Below are 16,953 nucleotides of genomic sequence, written 5' to 3'. Positions count from 1 at the left end.
TTTTCTAGTTCTGTGGACAGGGTCGTGACAGTACCATGTCTTTTGTGCTTGTTGTGTTATGTGTGGAGACACGTGGCCTTTGTTGTGACTTTGCGCCACGTGTCCTGTCGCGTGCCTTGGCCCTGCTCACCTGCCATTGTTAACGTCTCTCGTTAGTCTTCCCTATAAAGCCCATGCACGCCGGTTTGTCTTACCGTGTTCTTGCCTTGGATTAATAATTTATTTATTTAGTTATTTTTGGACTTTGCTTATTTTCCCCCTCCTGTGAAGTCTTTGTGTTGAATTCCTGTTTAGTTTGTCCCCATCGTGGGTTTTTGATTTAATAAAGTTTTTGTGTTGAACCTTGGCTGTTCTGCATTTGGGTTCTTCTGCCTCTACCCTGACAAACTGAGTGTACATTTACTTATAAGTTCATATTTTATTTTAATTGAAATTTACCTGACTGTTTAACTGTTACTTCAAAGTGAGTGTGTGTTTAAAATGCATTAGGATCTACTGTAATGTGACTTCCTGTCTGCAGTGACTTCCTTCCTGTCTTCTCCTCCTTCCTGTCCCGCTCACTTCTTATTAATGACCAAAGCTTTAACACAGCTCTCACTTCTATGGAAATAAGGTAATCTAAATGATTGAAAATGTGCCTACAGCTAGCTGTGATTCATTTATTACCCTGATGTGTGTCTGATAAACAGCAGGAGCAGGACTAGGATGAGAGAGAAATGGTAAATCTACGTCATCAATTAACAATAGTGTACATTTCGGTTTAAACTTCTGGGTACTCATTTCCCTTGCTCCGGAATCCAGTTTGAGTTCAAAAATGACATTCCTTTGCAGTTTGTAAATGACCAAGACCTGGGGCATGTTCAAGCTCAAACCGGTGCGCAACGTTTTGCTACGGTTTCCGGGTTGAACGACACGTTTCCTGGAAACGGTGTGCAACGGGGTTTGAGATACGTTTTCTCTTGTTTGGTGGGTGTGTCAAGAATGTCAGCCCAATCAGCAGCAACATGTATGTAACCCACGCGGTGTTAAAGAGATAGCTCGCACAATGGGTCCAAGTAAAGTCGTTTAAATGTGTCCGCTGCAGCTCAGTATACGCAACAATTGAAGATATTAGAAGAGATGTATTTTGCAGCATTCAACACGTATTTATACCGATTTCACCAGGCTCCGAAAATTCTTCAAAAAGAACACTAAAAATGGCCTTCTCAGCTGCCATAGTTCAACTCTTGCGTCATCACAACAGGGTGTTCAACCACACCACCGTTTCTGTTTAAAAAAACGTTATGCAACGTTTTGTCAGGGCTGAACGCAGCCCTGGCTAAAACTAGGGAGTGATGCATAAAACATGGGCTGGAACAGAAAATAAAAATCCTTTTCAAGAATTATGAACGCTCAAATGGTGACAGTAATAAATATCTGACACTACACTTTTATCGGTATCGTTGTGACCCTCAAAATCATGATCTCATCATTAATATGAAAGGAGCAAATGATAGATCCCAGCATGCATCACTGGAGACCCCCAGGACCGATGGCCTTGGCTCGTATATCACTTTGAGCGTTTTTGGACACATCTTAGGGCGCTCTTTTGACAAGGACTAAATGTTTTCGGGTTGGTTCTTAAATGTAACTTATTTGTTGTCCTGATTGACAGCTAATGATTCTTATAAATGTTATTATATAAACTATAAAATATAAACTATTATATTGACATTTGTTTAAAAAATCTGTCAGGATTTTGTAAACCAATTCAGACAGTAATGTGTCTTAATATTTTTTCTAATCGAGCTATCATTTAAGATCTTTGCAAAAAGTGTTATAGCCTGAAAGTGTATTTTATATACATAAAATAATACATAATAACAATCTGTTCACATTTCAAATGCTGTTATGTATGTTTTGTTTGGACCAATGAACCAATTAAAAAGATTGAAAGAAAATTGAAATTTCCAAAGAGCCAAGGTCATAGTTGAAGTAATACTCACAGACTTTGCAATCTCATCTTTTGAAGAACACAATTATTCTTCATAAGACCAGCGTTTCTTCAGCTTGAATATGGCTCTCACATCACTGACCTTGTTAATTCCTTATTTTGTTTCTGGAGATCTGTGAGTCTTATCTCATTCAAGTACTTTGTATTTTTTCTAATTCCAGACAGAAATGATTGTTTTGGTTAGATCAGACATAGCTCAACTCCAACAGGTAAGCCTTCTTATTCCATCTCTGTCTTCCTCTCTCTCTCTCTTTCTACAGCTCGACATGAGCAGGTGTCAGGAGTCGTCTCGCTGGCTTGTCAGAGCTGCTCTGCACCATGTCTGGAGTGATTCATCTTGTTGCCAGGATCATTAACTTCCTGTTGGAAGAACTGACATAGAGAAAGTCAAAGCAGACTCGGGAAGAGCTGATGTGCCACCAAGCCTTCCATATTAATTAGACTGAAACTTTTTCTTATTTGCTTCCGTCCTCAATGAATGTGTTTTTTAGTATGAAAATCACAGAGACGGAGAGAAAGAATATGCCAAAGATAGAAAGAGACAAAGATGGAAACGTCCGATTTGTGAGGAAAAATAATGTGGTGTGAAGTGTTATATTGGGATAATGTGGTCTCTGAGGTGCGCAAAGTGAGCTTGTCAAATCAAACAGACTGTATTGTATTTTGACTATGAGGAAATCATTTCGATTTAGCAGACGCTGGCGTCGATGATCGTCCCATTGTTACCAACTAACTACTTGTCCCCCGGTTGTCCCATTAGAGTAATGAACTACTGTCATTGATGATGAATTTCATCATTTCCGTAATGTTGCTTTTGTTTATTTTAGTCCTGACATGCATTTACAGCTATCAATATTGTTTCTTTCTGCTTTCTTGCTTTCTTTACTTCTTTTTAAGCAATCGTGCTCATCTGAAGCCTTTAGTTAATTACCAACAAAATGTGAAATCTAATCAAATTAACCTCTTTTCCACTACATTACTTTTTTCCATCCGATGTAATTGTGTGGAGAACGACGCATCTTTCGGGGGGCTCCCGTGCGCTGCATCTTGTGTTTTGTCGAATTTCGATTCACATACAGTATTTGAACAGAAACTGTCTGTTGAGTTGCTCCGTATGTCATAAATACTGCTTTATTTAAAGTTGCGGCGATGACTCTAAGACTAATGGTAGAAAATGAGTGGTGGATCACCTCGTGACCTTTCGCTATAGACCACTATTGTTGTTGCCTGGTAACAAGATAATGCTTAGCTGCCTCTCTTCTGTGCGCAGAAAGGAAAACATCTTATTTTAAGGTATGGTTTGAAAGAAAAGCATGACCTCAACAAGAGCCGTATTGGACTTGTGACTACTAGTTGTTGGCTGTTGTGTACAGCATAAATATTGCTCTGATGAGTTCCTCTTCATACAGTGTTGAAAGAACAGTAAATCCCACAATGTTGGAGAAAAGGTTATGCTGATAAAACTGAGACACAGAAGTTCGGAAGGTTGGTCTGGAGCGCTTTTAGCAATACCTTATCACCATCAAATGTTCACGCTAGTGGCCACTGTGAAAAAAGCTTCTTTACATCGCAGTCTATACAAATACAATTCTAAAGTTAAATACACTGGTATATTGACGTGTTTTCATGCAAAGAATATAATTGTCTTAACACTGATAGTTGTTAGCTTTTAAATGATATTATCTAAAGGTGCATCAGCTGGCAAACCAAAGAATTTTGAGTATATTTAAAGAGAAAGACTGTGGTAGGAAGTTTAGTCAAACTGCAGTGAAACAGCACATTGTTTTACTAAATCAAAGATGGCACCATCCGCTGAGCATTTCAGTGCATTTAATCCGTGGAAACCTGGCTACATAATAAATGCAACTTCTACTATTTCTAAATTGCTTATTTTATAAAGAACACTGCTACCTCACATAACGCAGTGATACAGTCCCTGTATAGAGTGAATAATTGATTGCCGAACTATTGATATCCATTAATTCAGCACCCCCGCCATGGTAAGCACCTGGTAACATGGGACATAAGAAAGTAACCTCTTAAGGGATAGTTCAGGAAACACACCTAGAAAAGGTACAACTGTAGTTAAGGTGTACCTTTAGAGTCTTCGTAGCACGCTAAGAGACAACGTTATTGGGAAACGAAGCGTATTGTACTGAACTGAACCGTACTGCTCAGTGGAAACTAGGCATTCGTGGCATGTCAGCCACTGTAGTGCTTCAAAGGGAGGTGATCGCTAGATGATGCTAAATTGCATACACTGGGCCTTTAAAGGTTTGGGTTCATTTATATTGGCACAAAAATAATAATCTCAAACATTTGGTTGCACCCAATTCAATCCCTGCATGGCATTTTAGGTCTTCATATCTGCACCAAAATTGAGATAAATGCTGCTATTCATTACAATGTTTTAGATGCAGATACAACAATTCAGGAGTGTTGTAGTTTTTAGTAGTTACATATAGAGTAAATCTGTTCATTTATCTGTTTAGGTAAATATTTGTGTAATCTTATATAAGCTTAATTTGCTCCCCCAAGTAGCTTTAATTAGCAAAATCTAATGTTTGTTAGTGACTGTGGTGAACTAATCCTTAAAAAGAGTAGATTGATTGTATATCTAATTTACATAATCATGCAGCGCAAGTTAAAAATTTAAATCAGCTTCTCAACAATATATTAAACATGATTTTGGAGAAAACCGATAAGAAACATCACTGAACAAAGTCTTTGTTACATTCTCTTATAGAAAAACATAAGTCAACAAATGTCTTCTGGCTTGTGAAAGTGTAAATGCATCTTAAACACAGCTATGAAAGTACTGTATGTGTGCTTGTGTGTTTTAACAGAAACAACTCATTCTCACTGGCTAAGAAATGTTGCAAATAATTAAACCCAAGGGTTTGTGCATTGACATGTGTGATAAAAGGGTTATGAGAGAAAAGAGCGTTATTATAAGACAAAAGAGAAGAAAAACTGTTCCGTTACATATTTGCCAGTGTCTCTCATTTGATCTTTCCCTGTGACTGCAGTGTTCGAGTAATACATTGGAGTGGGGGTTGGGAACACCGGCTCTCCGCTCCACCACATGCCTGTGGGGCACAAACATCTTAATGTCACACGGAAATTAAAACACATTCCCATTACCCTGGCCCTGAATCTTAATTTGCTCTTCCACAAACTATACAAAGTAGGTGACGAGGTCAGTAAATTTTTATTGAATACGAGGTGAATGTTGACCTTTGAAGACAGGAGTTAAAATAAGTCTTTAATTCCTATATGTGAACACAGAGCCGGTTTATAGGATTGACTTTTAAGACAAGCACATACAGATGTGTTTGCCTCGAAAGGTTTTTAAATTATTTATTTATCATGCTTTATTTTATAAAAATAAGCTGTTTTATCGACGTTTAATACGAACAACGCTTTCTGATTCTGAAGCAAAGTTTAAAGACGCTTTATCACCTGACAACCCTTCGGCTAACTTTAGGAGTTCTGTCCATCATCTTTTGAGTTAAACATTAGCTGAGAAAAGCACATCGGTAACAGCATCCTAGTTGCTCATGAGCTTTGAGATATCTCCAAGACACACTTCACAACACAAAACAATTTGGCACCTGTGATGCTATGTCAATTCCTCCTGACAGAAGACAAATGTTGTTATTGTTTTGTCATTTCAACATTAGCAGGAGATTTGGGATCCACAGTGTCCATCTCAGCGGCAACAGAATGTCAGATATTATGAGAACGCTTAGAAAAGAGCACCATATTTCTTACAAATGACAGTCAAACGTGATGGATTTTCTGCTGAAAAGCTATGTTAGAAGCTAACACAATACAGCAGAACAGCACAATATGCTATCAGCATTTAAGTGATAGAAACATTGGTGTGCACAAATATTGAGCGTTAAACATGCATCTGTATTGAATGGCCATTACGTTGAGGTATTTGTGTGTGTCGCTCCATTAATTAGCTTAACTGTGCACTACTGTGTGCTGTGTAATTGCTTAGCTTAACTATGCAGAAAACACACATGCTTCTCAACTAAATAATCAATTACGTGATAAATCTGAGCTTCTGGCATTACCATATTTCCAGAACAACTAACACACCCCTGATGTGAACATTCTTCCGAACGATATCTTGTTTTGACCAAATTCAGAGGCACCGTCACATTTATCCTTTGTGAAAAGAATGTCAGAAAGTATTGCAAGGAGTTTGGCGAGTAAACTGATTCAGGCAAAACTTTCCTTAAAAATAGAAAGACTTTTGTAAAATATAAAATTATATTTTTGTCAATACAGAAAATATTGTATCAACAAAAAATATCTAAATTGTTTGACTTATCTTTATTTATAGTAAAATCAGGACTACTGTAGCTGTGATGACTTTAAAGCTAACTATTTTGTTATATTTATATATTTGTGTTCACATCAGTGGATGATAACTAAACCTGATTTTAAATGCAAAAACTCTATTAATTTGAATGGATTTTGATTGACTATCAATGTGTTATTGTTCATCAGCTGAAAAATGCTCTGAAACTGATCCCAGCAAAAACATACCTCTGCATTCTCATTGTGGTTGTTGTGTTGTGACCTCTGTTGTTCTCTAAAAATTGAAAAACGTTATAGTTATAATTACAGTTATTGTTATCATCATCCTGTGAATGGGCCTTAAAGGGATAGTCCACCCAAAAATCGAAAATTCTGTCATCATTTTTTTCACCCTCATCTCATTTCAAAACTGTATGACTTACTTTCTTCTGCAGAACACAAAAGAAGATATTTTAAAAATGTTGGTAACTGGACAACGAAGGCAACCACTGACTTGCACTGGTTTTGTGTACAATATGGGTAAAGTGAATGGGTTACAAGAATGTAGATTCTTTCTTCATGTGTTCACCCTCATTTCATTGCAAACTTGTTTGGCTTTGTTTTTCTGCAGAACACAAAAGTAGATAACATGCTGCTAACCCAAGAACATTGGTCCCAAATGACTTCCATTGTGTGGACCCTAAAACCACAGTGACATTTCTCAAAATATCTTCTTTTGTGTTCCACAAAATAAGTCATGTACAGATTTTGAATGACATGAGGATGAATAAATGACAGAATTTTCATTTTTGGGTGAACTATCCCTTTAAGCCATTAGAATATTTAACTTAAAAGATGTTTGAATACAACTGAGGTGTGCATTGTGAGGGGAAATTATGCAGTGATCCTCATTTAGAAACAAATCACTCCAATTAGGTTTGCTCCAAAGTGACTTTCCCAGCCATCCATCCAGGGAATTCTGCTGTTATCAATTAGAATTGTCGCTTCTAATCTATGACAGTCTCACAGACACTGGTCATTTCCCATTAGAGTCATTTTACCCAAGATCCCGCTGGCCGATAGACATCTCTGACACTCAATAGAGGAGACGTAGAGAAGACAATAATTAAAGAGGTGGCATTTACTCCTAGTCAGGCTCTCTCAGAGATCGGAATCTGCAATTACCTTCCAGAGAATAGCGTTGTCAGGACAGGGCCGGCGTTAATAATGGCTCCCATCTCAGGCTGGGATACTGGCCGCAATCGTTTCCACTGAAGCTGCACTTTGATTGTTTATCGCTGCACCTCAGGTTATCGTCCAGCGTACTGGAGTAAACGCTTAAAAAGAAAAAGCAAGAAAGGAAGGTGAGGAGAGGCTGTTTATTTCCAGTGGTGTTGGACGCAATATTTCTTGGAGGAAATACTGCTTTGAGATTTGTCAAAATGTAAGAATAATGAAAACGATACATTTCAGAACATAACAAAGTTTTTTTTCTGTTCTCTTCAGCTTTTTCCCTCTGTCCATCTTTCCTCTTTCTCTCACCCGCATGCAGCGAGAGATACTCCAGGCATGCCCCGACTCTTGATAAAATACAAAAGGACCATTTGCACAGAAGGCAATTAAAAGCTTTAGTGCTTCCTGCAGGCAGAGCGGTACTTCTGAAGCCCCAGTTGACACATGAGCCAGTACCTTATTGGAAAGGGCTGCCTTGTGCATTGAAATGGCACCAGTAATTTTCGCCAAAAGAGGCTCCAGGTAGTAAATATGAGCCAAAAAGAAGGCATCTGCATTAATCAATATGAAATTAGTCCGCATTTAATTTGTGGAGGGCAGCCGTGCACCTGCCCATAAACGTGATAAGATGGAGGTGGAAATCACATGGCTTCCAGGGCATGGAAGGGTTTCACTTGGTAATGACTTCTACTGGGCACTGTCCGATTACTCATCAGTACCATTTATAACTGCTAAACTGATATATGGTAAACTGGTAGAGCATGATGCTAGCAAGATCATAAGTTTGATTTTTAGAGTAAACACAAACACAATAAAATGAGTACTTCTATGGGCAGAGGAAAGAGGGGAAAGACTAAGAAATGCTGTGTACCTCCGTTGTATATTATTTTCTATGTTAAACCAGAAGAAAAGTCACACATCTCAGATGCCCAGTCCGTGGTGGTTTTTTTTATGAATAAAAGTTGTTTAGTTCTGTTCACTATACTACAGTGGATTTAATCATAACTGTTATCGCTACAATGTAAAAATTGCATTTTGAAATGTGCTAAAAATGCTAAATTATAAAAAATAAATTGCAAATTTGCAAAGTAATTTAAAATGTTGTTTTCAATTTTTTTAGTTGCCCCAGCTGCCGTAATATTACAGTTTAACTGTTTTTTTTTTACTGTGCACCTGAATATTTTGGGAGTGAATTTGTATGTTTTAGAATGGGATTTCCTTTCAATAACTGAAGAAAAGTGACACACCGTATTTAGTTGTATGTGTGCTTGTGGCAATATGTCTGGCAGTGATGAGCCATGTGCAATGTTTGAAAAGGTTGTATTGACAAAACAAGAAAATGCAACCCTGTAGGCAAAGATAAGATTGTCACTGAAATGCCCATACAGTACCAAAGCCGAGATAACTAAGATGTAGTGTGGATTAGTAGATTTGCATATCATCTGATCAATGCTTGTCCTGCTCATGTGTGCATTCAGTCATTTTAACTACTAGAAAATTCTTAGCCACACCCACTTAATTGTAAGTAGTTGTAATATTTTACAGTTTCATTGTTTATTTTCTTTGCAATGGCAGCATAAAATGAAAACTCGGCAAACATTCATATTTCCATTGTTGTAACCGAACAACCAAGCACATCTCGTTTTTAAAATGACAGCTCAACCAAAGATAAAAAATTGTCATTCTAAACCAGTAAATGAATCTTTCTTCTGTGAGACACAGGACAAGATATTTTGAGAAATGTGTCAGTGGTTTTGTGTCCATGCAATGGAAGTCAGTGGGGTCCAATGGTACCAACTTTCTTTTTTTGTGTTCTGCAGAAGAAAAATAGTCATACAGATCTGGAATGATATGACAGCAAGTAAATGATGAAAGAATTTTCATTTTAGGGTGAACTACTCCTTTATCTCTACATCTAAGGACTTCTTTGACATCCACTCAGTCCAGACATTGACAAAAACAAAAAAAGCTATTTTTCCGAATGGTATAATGCCGTGATAAGCACAAACTAAAACTCGGGTTCAGGGTTGTACTGTAGTTGTTGTTTCACTTCGCCCTTAAAATAACTTTGTTTGCCTTGAAATACCATTGGCCACCTTGACTCGCTATCAGGGAAGGGTGTAGCGGAGACAGCCACTGACCTGTGTCCTCCAGATCCGCACCCTCTGCAGTCGGCTCGTACTCTTTATCACCCTCCAGGATCAGCAATTGCTCACTGACCACTCTCACATTAATGCATCCCGTCTGAAGGGCTGTCAGCGGTCCTCCCGAAGCGCTGAACATACAATAGCAAAAAGTCCAATACAGTAGCTGTTGGGAGAGAGGAGGAATGTTTTATAGGGGACAGTCTCTCTGTGATAAGACCAATGCCTGGAAGATTCACCAAAGCACATTCATTTATGTGAATCTGAAATTAAAGGCTGACTCTTGAAAGCTAGTGCTTAACATGGTTTGAATTCGGGCATGGAATTGGCTGAAAAGCAGCACATTGAACGTTTCAAAAGGGAAATTTTCTCCAAAGAACATTTTAAAGATACAATCAGACATCGTAACCCATGCTGAAAAGACTAGTTAAACTGGTTTGATATTGGTTTATAGGACTACCTTGCAATCCTACAGTAGTAGTTGACCGCCAGCATGGTTTTCTAGTGATGCTGGTCAACTAAAGAATTCTTTCTTGTTTAAGGTGGTCAAGAAGCCTTGTTGAAAAACCAGCACACCAAAACACACCTGCTGAAAAAACTTCTAATGATTTACATTACCAAAATCACTATGAACCATTAGCTGTTTATCATTTAAACCATAACAAAATGTCTTTATTTAGTTTGCTAAGGCGGCCTTGTTCCAGTAGGATGTAATGGTGTTGTATTGGTTCCCATCCACCAGAGAACATCCCATCAACAGAACCCAACACATTACCGTAACAGAGACCATCACAGTTTCCTTGCTATTCTGTTTTATTTAGCATTTAATGTATACAGGGAACAAAAGAGAAAGAAACATGTAATTTATTATTGTGACATCATCATACCTTCATTTTCTCCTCAAAGCAGTCTTCATATTAAAAGGAATGATTCTCACCTGCTATGAATCCAGTAGCAGCAAATGATAAACACCATTGTGGCATACTGTACGCTCTAAGCCGCCCCTGTTCGCCTCACTCCAGGGTGGAAATACAGATTTAGACACAAAACAAATACGGGCTCTGAGCTAAACTGTCATAGTGTGAGATTAGAGGGAGAGAGAAGCCGAAGGGAGCTTGTCAGAGTGCAGTCAGCCTAGCAGGAAGCAGCTACGTGAGTCAGACCTGAAGAAAGGAATGTTATCTCTCCGCTTCCTTCTTAAGTAATAAGATGTACACATGCCATGGCTTTGATTTGCCATCTACTCCTCTTAAACTTCTCACATTTCTGATCTTCTGAGCACGGATGTGGAGAATTTATTCATTTATTAATTTATAATGATGGCATAAAGAGTGCAACAACAAGATGAAAATGTCACATCTTTTAAAAATTGTATTAGATGAAATGATAGTGATGTTATCACACTGAATTTGATCAACAGATAATGGTCTAATTAAATTAAATGGCTTACTTGAATTGCTTTACATGTGAAAATTGTAATATTTCATATAAACACACTGTAATTTTACAGAATTTTACTGTTATCTTTTTACAGATTTTTCACGTATAATGTCCAAAAAAACTGTAATTGTACGAAATTTTACTGTTTTATTGACAGGTTTTTCATGTGTTTTTGAAATACAGTGAAAACAGTCAAATTACAGAAAGAAAACTGCCGAAAAATTCGTTTTTTTGTGGGAAGTCAAAAACTTTCAAATTACAGAAAAAGAACATAAAAAACAAAGAAACCCATGTCATTTTACTGGAAAAAATGTTATTTTACGGAAAATTTCTGACAGAAAATTGTTGATTTTTACAGGCTTTTTTACAGTGTAGATCTGAACCTACTGTAGCATGAGCTGCCAAATGCAAAACACTTTAAGCAATGTTAGACATCTGTACACATTTTTTATTTTCAGCTAATAATCTAAATTATTATATTGTTGATTCCAATTTAATGTTTTACTAATTATACAGATATTTTTAGGTCGTGCAGTGCTTCTATGTCACAAGCAACCAGGAAAAATATTCTAGTTACGTATATAAAGAAGCTCTATTAATATAGGGAGCAATGTGTGCAATTTCTCTCATCAGTCTATGGGAAATGAGCTATGAAGAATGATTGTAATTGTCAGTGGACATCTCATCATGATAGAGCATCTGCTCTGGTTCTTCATGCTGCATAATAACCAACCCTGTTGTAGTCCAAAAGAGAGGAATGCCCCTCAAATACTGAGTCAAGCAAACAATATTTTAAATATATTTTTAGATTGAAGTTGGCATGAAACAGCTGTACCCGAGTGAAATGGCAAGAAAATGTAGGGCAGGACTTGATTTCCCACATCGAGAACTGATTGGATCATTGGAAGATGGGCATTGCTAACAAAATGGAAACATATTTGAATATGAGTTTGCAGTCAATCGTGGAGGATTATTCTTCACCTGACCCACGTGCCATTCGTCATGACAGGAAGTGATGAGAAGTCGTTTCGAGCGGGGAAGGAGGTCAACGTTTTTGATTAAAAATTATGAGGGCACGTGAATTTTTTAAAAAGTTTGCAGATAAGTCACACAAAACACCACAATATTCCATAAAAAGTATGTTTGTCCGATTTTTGAATTCATGCCATATTAAACATTTCTTAAACTATACACGTAGTAGCACTTTTCTCAAAAGTTTAAATTTAAGATCTGAATGTGATTACAAAGTTTTAACAGCGATGCTAATTTTGACAGTCTGAAAAAGGTCAATAAAGTTGGGTGTTTCTGTTTTGTGTAGGCCTATTACATGCCTTTAGCACATTTAGCACGGTACATTGCTGAGGCAGCTATTTTATGTGTATGTTTTTGTCTAAATTATTATTTTATGCATAATCTAATGTTTGCTAATCTGCAATACGTTCCTTCCCTGGTGGTATTTAGAGTGATACACAGCAGATGTTTTCACTATATTAAAAGGGGCCATATGATAAAAACAAACATTTCCCTGGTCTTTTGAAATTAAAGTGCTTTGTGCACTATGTAAACATATTGTCATCAAACATTTTCCTTAGTCGAAAAAGACCATTTAATGCAACCAAGCAAGAAAAACAACAGAATACTAAATATATAAACACATTACTGCTTCAATGGCCAGTAAACTTGACTCACTCAGCTGCAGTGTTCACTTGGTGTGTACCTAACAATGGCCCCATTGATGAAACATGAGCAGAATTCATCAAAAAAAATTGTTTACTCAAATAATTTCAGTCTGAATCTAAAAGTTTGAGTGGGACATTTTAGTACATTTTGTGAACCTGTCACAATGTAATGCAAGCATTGCAAAAGTGGCTGTAAGTGAAAAATGGAGCAATGCAAACATATACTGTAAACTGCCAATTTTTAAAAAATCAGTAAAAATGGCTAATGGTATACAAGAATCAAAATTATAAGTGGACGCCATTGACTATTTTTAGAGACTATTTTTAGTCTCACCACTCAAACCTTGTATTTGCTCAAGATGTGTTAAATTCAAACTTATAGTTTTACACTCATCGCTAAAAACATTAAGTGTTTCTAATGTTGAGATGCCTTGATTTAACTGAGGAATGTAATACAGTGGATTATGTAGAGAGGCAAGTCTCAGATGATCAGGGCCAGTTTACCATGCTTCTACACAGCCAACACAGTTGTTAAAGAGATTAAATGGCCTGCATGCACGGAATCTGGGAATGATAGATTTAGCAGGATCAAGCTCATTATACATGCAGAGAGCTTTTAGTGTGTGCGCGCGTGCGTATGTGTGGCTCTGCCAGCTCGGGTGTGAAATGTTCTGTGTGCCTGCTAGTCTCCCACTGATCCAGCTGTGCACATCACTGCCTGTCCACACACAAAAAAGAGAAACATATTGCTGCTTTATTTGCATATAAGGATGAATGTATAAAAATATAAAACCCTTCTCAACAATTAATAATGCTGAGTGTTTATTGGATAAATAATGTACAGTATGTGTTCAGTTTTTTCATATTTTCACCTAACAATGATTTAACTGTTTTTTGTCCTTCAGTATAGTTAGTGTAACAAAGTTGTAAAACTCCTCTTAATTGCATTTAAATGAAATTCAACTTTCAAAGGGACATTGGTGATGTCAAGGATGATGAAATGTTCATTTGAATAAGCAGAGCAACTCATTTTCCTGTAAGGTGACTTGTCATGACAAAAGAAGAGAATGGGAGAGTGTTTTACAAGCAACATATTGTGATTAAAAGTGCTGAGAAGAGGGAAAAATGCATGAAATAGGTCATCCAAAACTTACAATTCTGTTAATATTCTGTTGTCCATACAGCGAGGCTATGCGATTCTAAATCTTTGTGCTGTTTTTTTACTTTGTAAGTAATTTCATTAATGATTTTTAGTTCTTTTTACAAATCTGTCATATGACTTCAGAAGACAAGAATATCACATACTTCAATATAGCACATAAGCATAGTCTTATGTAGTTTAACAAGTATATTGTTTGAATTACTTTAAGAATTACGTTGAAATAAAACACCATTGCAGTCATAGTTCACCTAAAAATGAAAATTCTGTCATTTACTCATCCTCTTGTCATTTCAAACCTGTATGACTTTCTTTTCCGCAGCATTAAAAAAAGATATTTGAACAATATTGGTAACTGAATGTAACAGTAACCAGGCAGGAAAGGGATCCACCTGCAGAAAACATTTTAATGAAATAAAACAAGACAAAAAAACAAACTAAGGTAATCCAAACACTGACCAAAGCATAAAACAAAGACTGACACCAAACAAAGGAAATACTAGGGTTTAAATACACTGGGTAACAAAGGAAACAAGAAACACCTGGAAAAACTAATTAACAAGAAAAACTACAAAGAACTACAAATATGGCACCCAACAGGAAATAACATAAGTCCAAAATAACAGGGGAACACAGACTGGGATCGAGACAGAACCCCCCCCCCCTTAAGAGCGGCTTCCAGACACTCACAATGGACCAGGAGGGTGGTGGAGGCGGAACAGGGGAAGGGAAGGAGGGCCAGACCCGTGTAGGGGAAGAGGGCTAGGAGCATGGGGCAGAGGCAGACCTGGGCTGTGGTGCAGAGGCGGGGCTGGAAGCCTGGGCGTGGAGCAGAGGCGGGGCTGGAAACCCTGGTGTGGAGCAGAGGCGGGGCTGGAAGCCTGGGTGTGGAGCAGAGGCGGGGCTGGAAGCCTGGGTGTGGCAGGCAGGGCTGGACACCATGGAGGCGCAGGCAGGGCTGGACGACATGGAGGCGCAGGCAGGGCTGGACGACATGGAGGTAAGGCGGAGCTGGAAGCCTGGATGTGGCAGGAGAAGTCAGAGCGACCATCTTATCTGAGGCACTTGGCACGGAAGAGTCCAGGTCGTTCATCTAGTCAGCGGCCTCTGGAGCAGGAGAGCAATACACAGCCCAGACACACCACAAGGCTCCAGAGCTGCAACCACAACTGGCAGAGCTGACTCCAGGGACAGGACCTCAGGAACAGTCGCCTCCAGGGCCACCGGACTAGGGACCACCAGTGTGGCGACCACGATGACTGGAGGCTCTGGACTGGCGGCCATTTTGCGAGCAGGCTCAGGGCTGGCGGCCATCTTGCGAGTGTGCTCAGGGCTAGCGGCCATCTTGCTAACTGGCTCATGGCTGGCGGCCATCTTGTGAACCGGCTCAGGGTTGGCTGTTGCCACAAACACAGGGCTCGTCACCTTCAGCGTGGGCCATGCAGGTCGCTGTGGTGGGCCTGGGTCCTTGGCCAACGGAGCCTGAGGACAACTGCCCCCTCCAAAAAAAATTTAGGTGGAGCCTCCACCTTGCCAACGGTGAAGGAGGACCCGGCCCATGAAAGGGCAAAGTCTAAAAATTCACAAAGCGACCCTCGAGGACCATCACGGATGAGTTATATTTGTAAAAGTCACTGAGTCCATAACGAAAGAAATCAATCAGCATAAAATCTGGGAGTTTGGAAGTGTTTGTGAAGAGCTGTGCAGTGTGTAAACCTCACTCCCCGACCTCAAGAGGTGCTCTAGCGACAGAAGCTAGAGGCTGCGGTCTTTAATCTCCTCGTTAGAGCGCCCGACTCCCATGCCGGACCGACCCGGTTCGAGTCCCGCTTAGAGCGGGGCCAGTAGATCTGGTTACATTTGCAATGTCCAAAAAAACCTTAATGTGGTCCTCGAGGGTGAGAGATCCTTGGCGAAGGCGGACAAGGGCAACTGCTGGATCCATAGTGGTTGATCTTCCTGTAACAGAGAGTAACCAGGCAGGAAGCAGATCCACCTGCAGAAAAACGTTTAATTTAATATAATAAAACAAGACAAAAAACAAACCAAGGTAATGCAAACACTGAACGAAGAATATAACAAAGTCCGACACCAAACAAAGGTACACTGGGGTAACAAAGGAAACAAGAAACACCTGGGGAAACTAATTAACAAGAAAAACTACGAAGGACTAAAAACATGGCACGCAACAGGAAATAACATAAAAGTCCAAAATAACAGGAGAACACAGACTGGGATCGTGACACTGAAAAATGGCAGTACCCATTCACTTCTATTGAATGGATACAAAACCAATGCAAGTCAATGAGTACCGCTGTTGTTTGGTCACCAAAGTTCTTAAATACTTTTTGTGTTCTGCAGAAGAAAGAAAGTCATACAGGTTTGAAATGGATAACAGGGTGAGTAAATTATGACAGAATTTTCATTCCTTTAATTCATAAAACTGCACATTTCTTTCTAATTTTATGCTTGCGTGTTCCACAAAATAAATAACATTACATGAGTTTGGAATTACATGAGACTGACTAAATAAGGATTATCTATTTTAGGAGAAACATTTTAAACTGGTATGATTGATCGGACATAATGTTTTTTTGTTACATTTCATTATAATACTACAAACAACGTCAAACTAAATTATGCTTGCAGCTTTTGTGTCAGCTTTTGTAAATAAAAGGAATTGGTTGCACTTTATTTTACAATGCCTGTGTTACCGTGTAATTATACATTTACCATACATACGGAGTAATAAAAATTAACTACATGTACTTACTATAGGGTTAAGGTTTGGTTTAAGGTTAGATACATGTCATTATGCATAATGTATAGTAAATACTATAGTAAATACATGTAACGTGTAACAAGGGCACCGTAAAATAAAGTGGTACTGAAGAATTTTGTCTCACAGAAAGATTGAAATATAAATAAGAAGGCAGACAAAGAAAGGTACTTCCAAATTCATCAATGTTCACTCTGTGAGTTTGAGATAAA

At 38.4% G+C, this 16,953-nt stretch overlaps 1 long non-coding RNA gene across 2 annotated transcripts; it reads right to left on the bottom strand.

The window, feature by feature from the left end:
- Nucleotides 1–1,781: 1,781 nt before the first annotated feature.
- LOC130556170 (uncharacterized) lies at nt 1,782–10,786 on the bottom strand. Of its 2 annotated transcripts, none has more exons than XR_008963191.1 (5): nt 10,622–10,786; nt 9,682–9,850; nt 7,493–7,644; nt 6,557–6,602; nt 1,782–5,082 (listed from the first exon to the last, which is right to left on the bottom strand). It is a non-coding gene; the product is annotated as an uncharacterized LOC130556170 (long non-coding RNA). The 2 variants fall into 2 exon arrangements; XR_008963190.1 differs by having other exon boundaries at nt 9,682–9,815.
- Between the last annotated feature and the right edge of the window lie 6,167 nt (nt 10,787–16,953).

The sequence above is a fragment of the Triplophysa rosa genome, linkage group LG6, assembly GCF_024868665.1.
Source record: "Triplophysa rosa linkage group LG6, Trosa_1v2, whole genome shotgun sequence".
NCBI lineage: Eukaryota > Metazoa > Chordata > Actinopteri > Cypriniformes > Nemacheilidae > Triplophysa > Triplophysa rosa.
The sequence above is the reverse complement of the archived record's forward strand: the minus strand, read 5'-3'. Positions and strand labels throughout refer to the sequence as shown.